Source organism: Panthera uncia, chromosome B4 (assembly GCF_023721935.1).
Source record: "Panthera uncia isolate 11264 chromosome B4, Puncia_PCG_1.0, whole genome shotgun sequence".
NCBI classification, from domain to species: domain Eukaryota; kingdom Metazoa; phylum Chordata; class Mammalia; order Carnivora; family Felidae; genus Panthera; species Panthera uncia.
This window is the reverse complement of record NC_064809.1, coordinates 27,476,244-27,484,124: the sequence shown is the minus strand read 5'-3', so window position 1 is coordinate 27,484,124 and position 7,881 is coordinate 27,476,244.

Here is a 7,881-nt window from a genome sequence, read left to right as displayed (position 1 = left end):
TCTCAAAAATAAATAAATGTTAAAAAAAAATTAAAAAAATAAAATAAAATATTTTCATGATTCTCTGATTTCTTCTTTGCTGTTGGAATAAACTCCATTGTCAAACAATACAGAGATACATAAAGAGAAGAGTCATTCCCATAGTGTCCTTACAAACCCATCTCTCTGATGTAAATCAAGCTATATATCCACCCTATTCTTCATGCTCCCACAAACATATATATTCATATTTATGTTAACACACAAACATGTAGGGTTTTTATTTTATAATAGTATTCTTTGCAACTTGCAACTTACTTTATCACTTAATGGCTGGTCCAGCCACAGACATATAATTGATTTTAAGGAACACCGAAAACAGATTCTGATTTGATTTGCATCAAGATGTATTAAAGTGGAGAAAGAATTTTTAATTATATTATGTTTTTATTTACTAACATGGCATAAGTTTTCATTTATTGAGATTTTATGTCTTTCAAGAGAAAAAGTTCTTCATATAGTTACAATTTTTATAATTTTCATTATGATATTTGTTAACTTCATTTTTGTTTTTGTTTTTGCTATCGTGAAAAGGTGGGTTTTATTTTTCATTTGTATTTAACTGGTTATCACTAGTATGGTGAATTGTATTAATGATCATTATCTACTCCCTCTATGGTAAGAGGATTATACATCCATGCTTGTTGAATATAATTTGCAATACCTTCTTAGAGAGGAAGCATACTTCCTTTCCCAATTGGGCTGGCCATATGACTTCCTTTGGCCAATGAATATGAGTGAATATGACATAAACACACCCAAACAGGAGCTCTAAATTCAATTGTGAGATTTCACTTAGCCTTTTGAGTTTCTGCTTTTTGACATAAAAATGAGCAGGTAGGAGCTGCTCCTTCAGCCTAGCTCCTGGAATGAGAATACTTGTGAAGCAAACCTGCAACCAACCCATAGCTTAGAGAAGAATAGCAGCCAACTGTCAAGAACTTGAAAGGTCTCATATTTTACCCCACTTTGAAGCTAAGGACTTAACTTGCCAGTTTCATGGATACTGAAGGAAGAACTTACTCCTGGGTCACAGACAAAAACTATCACAACAAAAGCAGCATCCAGAATGTCAACATGATTGTGTGGCTTTCCTGAGTTTCTGTTCCCACACTGGTGATGTGAAGGGGCTCAGATGGATACCTGAACAAAGAGTAGGTTGCATTACAGGAGAGGAACATGGAACTTGAAACCCCATCGTTTCATAGCAAGCCGTGATCAAGCTTGCTCTTTGTCCTAGAGGTAGAAATTATGTTCTCCCTCAAGGTTGCTCATTGCAAACACACCTGAGAAATGGCTGGGTAAAAAAATGATTAGGGTCTTAAAGGCTTAGCAGACCCAACAGGACATGTAGAAGCATGAGACTCATGAAGCAGTGTCTACCAACACCAACCCTCAGCCCCCAGGTAATGAAATTGAGAAATAAATGTTTGCTATTGAGAAATAAATGAAATTGAGAAATAAAACTGCCATATTAGGGTTGTTTTGTTACACAGCACAAAGTTAACCAACACAAAAAGTACAGAGACAAGGCACTGATGTTTGTATATTTGTCTTATATCCTGCCACCTTACCTAATTCTCTTACTTAAAAAATAATTTACTAAAGTTTCTTGGATTTTCTAGGTATAATATCTTCTGCAAGTAAAGTGATTTCTCCCTTTTTTCATCCGGTGTTTATACTGATTATTATTGATTATTTTGTTTTCTTACCTTCCATATTAGCCTAAATCTCCAAAATAGTTTTGAATAACAATAATAGTAAATATGCCATTTATTAAGATATTGTCTCTTAGTTCCAGACCTACCCTTTGATATTTCACTTCTGATGCCAGAACCAGAACTCTGCAAACCATGTTTTTGCTTCTCATGGTGCTCCATGGTAAATTGCTGACAGGGATACTGCTGGGAGATCCCAGGCTGCAGAAGGAAGACTTGTTCTTTCCTATTTTTTTTCTGGGGGATTCTTATTTGTTCCCAGTTCTTATGAGTGTCATCTCACCAATGCCTCTTCATCTTGGCAGCAGCATTTCCATCCAATAGCAGTAGGAGAATTCCATAAATGGTTTTCCAATATGTACAGAAGCCATCCCATTGCACTCCCCTTCCCTTACTCAGAGATGCCAGGGGTCTGAGTTTCATTTTCACAAGGGCCCTTCTCTAAACTTCTAAGTTTTAATAAATCCAATCTCTCTTCTTGATCCCACCCAATCATAGGATGGTGGCTACTTTCTGCAATTACTACCTCTGTGATTCCAAGTTCTCTCTCTTTTTTTAAACTTGTTTTACTTTGTGAATAATTTGCCACTTAGGGAATAATTCCTTATGTTAAATTCTCTCTGCTAGAATAACTGGTGTGATTTCTTCCTTCTGATTGACCCCTGATTGTTAAGTAGGTAGGTATTCCTATTTATTTTCTGATTTTAATGATGATAACTTTAACCATTCACTTTTTAGTATGTGGTTGCTGGATTTTGGTTAACTGCTGTTGAAGTTTGCCAAATGTGTTTATTATATATTGACAAATACATTTTTTCTTTGTTGATGTACTAAGCTAGGCATTTTTCATAATGTTGAATCACCTTTACATTTATGGAATAAATAGCTAATAGTTAACACTTTTGTAGCACTACATATGCTCTAAGAACTTCATATATATTAATTCACTTAATAAACCTACTTGATTATGGCTTATAATGACATTGCCAAATCTGATTGCCAAATGTTTATTTAGAACTTATATTCATAGCTGAAATTGAGTAATAGAATTTTATATCATGTATTGCTTTACTTGTTTCCTACTATCTTATTGTCTCTATTAAACTGAAAGATCCTTGAATATCAGTGCTTTACCAATATTTTTCTCCTACTCAGTCAATATCACAGTACCTTGTAAGACCATATGATTGATAATTATTGACATAAGATATGGGCACCTGGTTTGCTCAGTCAAGCGTCCAACTTCAGGTCAGGTTGTGATCTCATGGTTTGTGGGTTTGGGTCCCACTTTGGGTTCTGTTCTGGCAGCTCAGAGCCTGGAGTCAGCTTTGGATTCTGTGTCTCCCTCTCTCTCTGCTCCTCCCCCATTCACACTCTGTCTTTCTCTCTCACAAAAATAAATAAACATTAAGAAAAATGTAATAGATCTTAAAGTAATCTACTTTTTGAAAAATTAGCATTTATTCTGTCATAAGTTTTAATTTTACATCTTCTTCAATATAAGAAATTAAAACATATAACAATAGATACATTTAATATTATTTCAACTAGATCTCTCAGGGCCTATGTGTTCATTTCAGAACCCTGAAATTTTGTGAATTGTTGCTGATGCTCTCTCCTTAAACATGCTTTCATAGAGTTTTTAAATTTTCCAACACTTAATTAGTAGCAATAATTACTTTTGCATATTTTTGGGGTACTGTGTTATGTTTTGTAAGGTAGATTGTCTCAGCATTATTTCTTTTCTCAGAAGATTAAAGACAAATTAGTAAAATATATGCATCAAGGATTCTTAATGTATGAAACCATTTTTTTTTTTTTAACGTTTATTTATTTTTGAGACAGAGAGAGACAGAGCATGAACGGGGGAGGGGCAGAGAGAGAGGGAGACACAGAATCGGAAGCAGGCTCCAGGCTCTGAGCCATCAGCCCAGAGCCTGACGCGGGGCTCGAACTCACGGACCGCGAGATTGTGACCCGGGCTGAAGTCGGACGCTTAACCGACTGAGCCACCCAGGCGCCCCTGTATGAAACCATTTTCAACAAAATACTTTTTGTTTAGGTTAAAATTGGATTTCCATGGTTTGAGGCTTCAGGGCTTCTCCCACTTTGCTCCCATTGAAGACTTGAACTAGTCATCAAAGTTTATCATGTTGCCCTTTTAAGGTACTAGCTAAAGGATTTGGCAACTATTTTCTATGATTTAGCTTTACTTGATTTTTTTCCTTCAAAGCATCTGTTAATATGTCTTTGTGATTAAAAGACAAGCCTTGCTATTTTTTTTTAATTTTTTTAACGTTTTATTTATTTTTGAGACAGGGAGAGACAGAGCATGAACAGGGGAGGGTCAGAGAGAGGGAGACACAGAATCCGAAACAGGCTCCAGGCTCCGAGCTGTCAGCACAGAGCCCGACACGGGGCTTGAACTCACGGACCGCGAGATCATGACCTGAGCCGAAGTCGGCCGCTTAACCAACTGAGCCACCCAGGGGCCCTGAGCCATGCTATTTTTTATTTGTGTCTTTTTTTTTACATTAAAAATTTTTTTAATGTTTATTTTTGAGAGAGAGAGAGAGCATGAGTGGGGGAGGAGCAGAGAGAGAGAGGGAGACATAGAATCTGAAACAGGTACCACGCTCTGAACTGTCAGCAGAGAGCCCCATGTGGGGCCTGAACTCGGGAACAACGAGATCATGACCTAGGCTGAAGTCAGATGCTTAACCAACTGAGCCACCCAGGTACCCCAATTTGTGTCTTTTTTAAATTACATTTTAAGGATCTTCTATGTGCACAACACAATACTGGGAGATAGATAAGTAAAAATGTATTCTGTACCACCAAGGATCTTGAAATTTAAGGGAGTGACCAAATGCTGGCTCAAATTTTATATTCAAATAATAGTGTAGGGCAAACGTTTTTCAATCCCAATAGCAATAGGAAAAAAAACATCAAAATTAGACAAGCATGTTGCTGAGGTGGCACTCTGAGAGTCTTTTCCCTATCTGTTTTTGTTTTAATTCTAGGTTCTAATTTTTGTGATTTGGTAGGTAATGATTGGGGATTTATAATCACAGTCATGAAGGATCTTTTTCTCACGTTGTCATGTCATGTTTGGGAGCAGTAATGTAAATGATTGTAATCAGAATTTCTGCTCCTACTATTTCCTTTTTCTACCTTCCCTACTATTCTAAATTTTGCGTTCTAATTTTGATTATAAGGAATGATTATTATGTATCCTTTTATTAAAATGCAGTTTTCTAAAGCTTGAGCTGGACTTATTTGAGAAAATACTCTATTTTTAATGTGTTATGTAGCCTGAAAATGGCCTCAAATACTTCTTGTCAGTTTAATTCAGTTTAATTTGTTCAATTCAGTTTAATTGTTTACCTCAGCTTCTTTGGTATGTGTGTGTGTATGTGTTTATGTGGATCATATCCCTGATGATGGCAAAAACCTACACACAGTTTTGAAAACCACAGATACAGGGAACTATTTTGATGATATTCATCTAATTTTAAAAGTAAATTATGGCAGAGAACTATAGTTTGATCATATTAAGTATAGTCTACATTACTATCCTATATTTTTATCTCAGCTTTTCATTTACTTCTAAATATGAGATCCTTCTTTTCAAAGGTTTTCTGGGATTATGATTTAAAGACAAGGAAATAAGAAATACATATAGTTTATAGGGTGTTAAGTGACAGACATAGGAATCTACTTCAGGAAATTAAAATGGCAACTTGGGGGAATTAGTTTTTCTTTTAAATTAGGTTTATTAAGATATATAAATTGTCTCATTCACATCAATTACGTGATATTTAAAAATATTAGAAAGCTTATAGTTTAAAATTTCACACTACTGACTCAGAGGTTTGTTCAAAGTTTTTCACCAACTGTCTGGAACGCCAACCAGACGATAAAGCATAAAATATACTAGCTATTTTTAATATGGTGTAGCAGCCCCTTTATTATCTTGCTTATTATACAGTTATTATGTTTTTCTGATGTTTTTGTTTTTTTAATTGATTTTTGTTGTTTGGTTCTTTAAAAAATGTTGATGCTATTTTCATAGAGAAAAAAAAAAAAAAAGCATAGACCAAAGGAAGAAACTGATGTTGAGCAAATGTTAATGGAAAATTACTTTCTTGGTTTTAAAATTGAAGTTGACACCTCTGAGTTGTCAAGATTTTTTTTGGGGGGGTGTATATTAGTTAATTCAAAATCTCTAAGATTTTAGGAAAATAATTGAAATCAGGAGATGGTCTTGAATGTGAAAAGACAAAAGATGGGGGAAAAAGCGTAAAGAGTAGAAAGGAGAAACTTTGGCAAATGTCTTTGTTCCACAGCAACATCTTTTCTGTTTTGAAAATAAGTCTTTGCAGGTGCATTTCCTATCTTATTTTCCTGCTCAAGGAAGAATGTTGATCATTTTCTGAATTTACCAGCAATTGGTGTGTGCTGAGGGCTCATTTATTTCTTACAAAATGTCGCTAACCCATTCCTGTCCTCTTAAATTTAAAACAGCTGCTACCCACTGGCAGGATCTAAATCTTAACAGAGACAGACAGAATTCCACATTCTCTGTACGCCTGTATTACACTATTGTTAATAATAATCTCTGTCCGTCAAGGTGACAAGGGCACAATGTGCGTCTACGCACATAATTTCTTTGTACGTATATAAAAAGCTAAGGCTTTTATTTTGTTAATAAAAACTCATGATTTAATTAAAAAAGAAACCTCTGACTGTTGCTGCCATTGGAAGCACTATAATTTAGTTTGCTTAAAACACTGCATCATTCAATTGCTGTTTCCTTTCTCTACAGTTTTATTTTTTTTAATATTCTCTGTGAACTAGAATAGCTGATTTACTGAGCAAAAATAGCAGAAGGGTCCAAGCTAAATGTTAAAAGGTAAAGCAAATTTGGAAAAAGGGACATATTTTTAATTTTAAATTTATAAATTTATAATTTTATTTTCAGAATACATTTCATCATTTAGAATTTACACTCTTCTCAACATTTATTTTGCACAGAAGACAGTTCCAACGTTTCCAATGAATGCTTCACTGTTTAAAATATGAATTTTGACATAATCATAAATACCTGGATTTTCAAAGATAACACTGCTTGTCCTTGTTCATTTTTTTTACTTGCTTTTACATTGTTACCTTACCAAAAAAGAAATACTTTTGTGTTTTTCTCTTAGATTTTTCCTGCAGCACAACTTCAATTTCCATAAACATAGATTCATCTGTTTTGAAAAATGCTAAAGCTTATTTTCATGCATAATATAAATCACTGAAAGAGACAGTAAAGAATTCAAAAGGTACTTCATGTTCTACCAGAGTGAAATCCAAATCATTCTTCTCCACAGTGGATTCATGGCTTCCTGCAAGATAAGATCTCGTCCTGGTAAGGACTTCATCTGTAAAGAAAAGAGAACATGATTTCTCAAGGGAACTCCAGTATCATAATTCATAAAATCAAATATATCAATAAGCACAGCTCTTCTTTTAAAATAGTCATCCAAGTCTCTGGAAACTAGAGTCTAGTGCATTGATGTTAAATTGTAATATGCTATAACAATGTAAATATGTAAAAGAGAACACCTAGTTAATTATTAAAAAGTTTTCATTCTCATGAATAAAATTAAAATGCCCAGTAATCCTTAATTAATACATTTAGAATCCCTTCCTTAGTGATGAGAATTAACTTTGCAATTTAATTTGACACTTTGCAGTGTGAAAAAGAAAGATAAAAAATAAGCCTCTTGGGAAAGGGAGGAAAATTTCCAGTCTCTAACTAACCAATCCAATTTAATCAGGTCTCTCTCCCCACCTCTTTCTTTCTCTGTCTTTTTTTTCCCCTGAAATAATTGATATTTCTACCCCTAGTCTCTCCGTCCTCTCTCTCTCTCTCTCTCTCTCTCTCTATATATATATATATATATATATATATATACAGAACTAACTTTAAAGATCTGAGGTTTGGATTTCATTTCATCTTAAAGTATTTGCCTGGATTTGTTGCCAGTCAACATGGTAGTCCAGAATCTTAAAAAGATTAAAAAAATATATAGACTATGTTAAAGGAGATACATGACACTCTAGATATACGAAA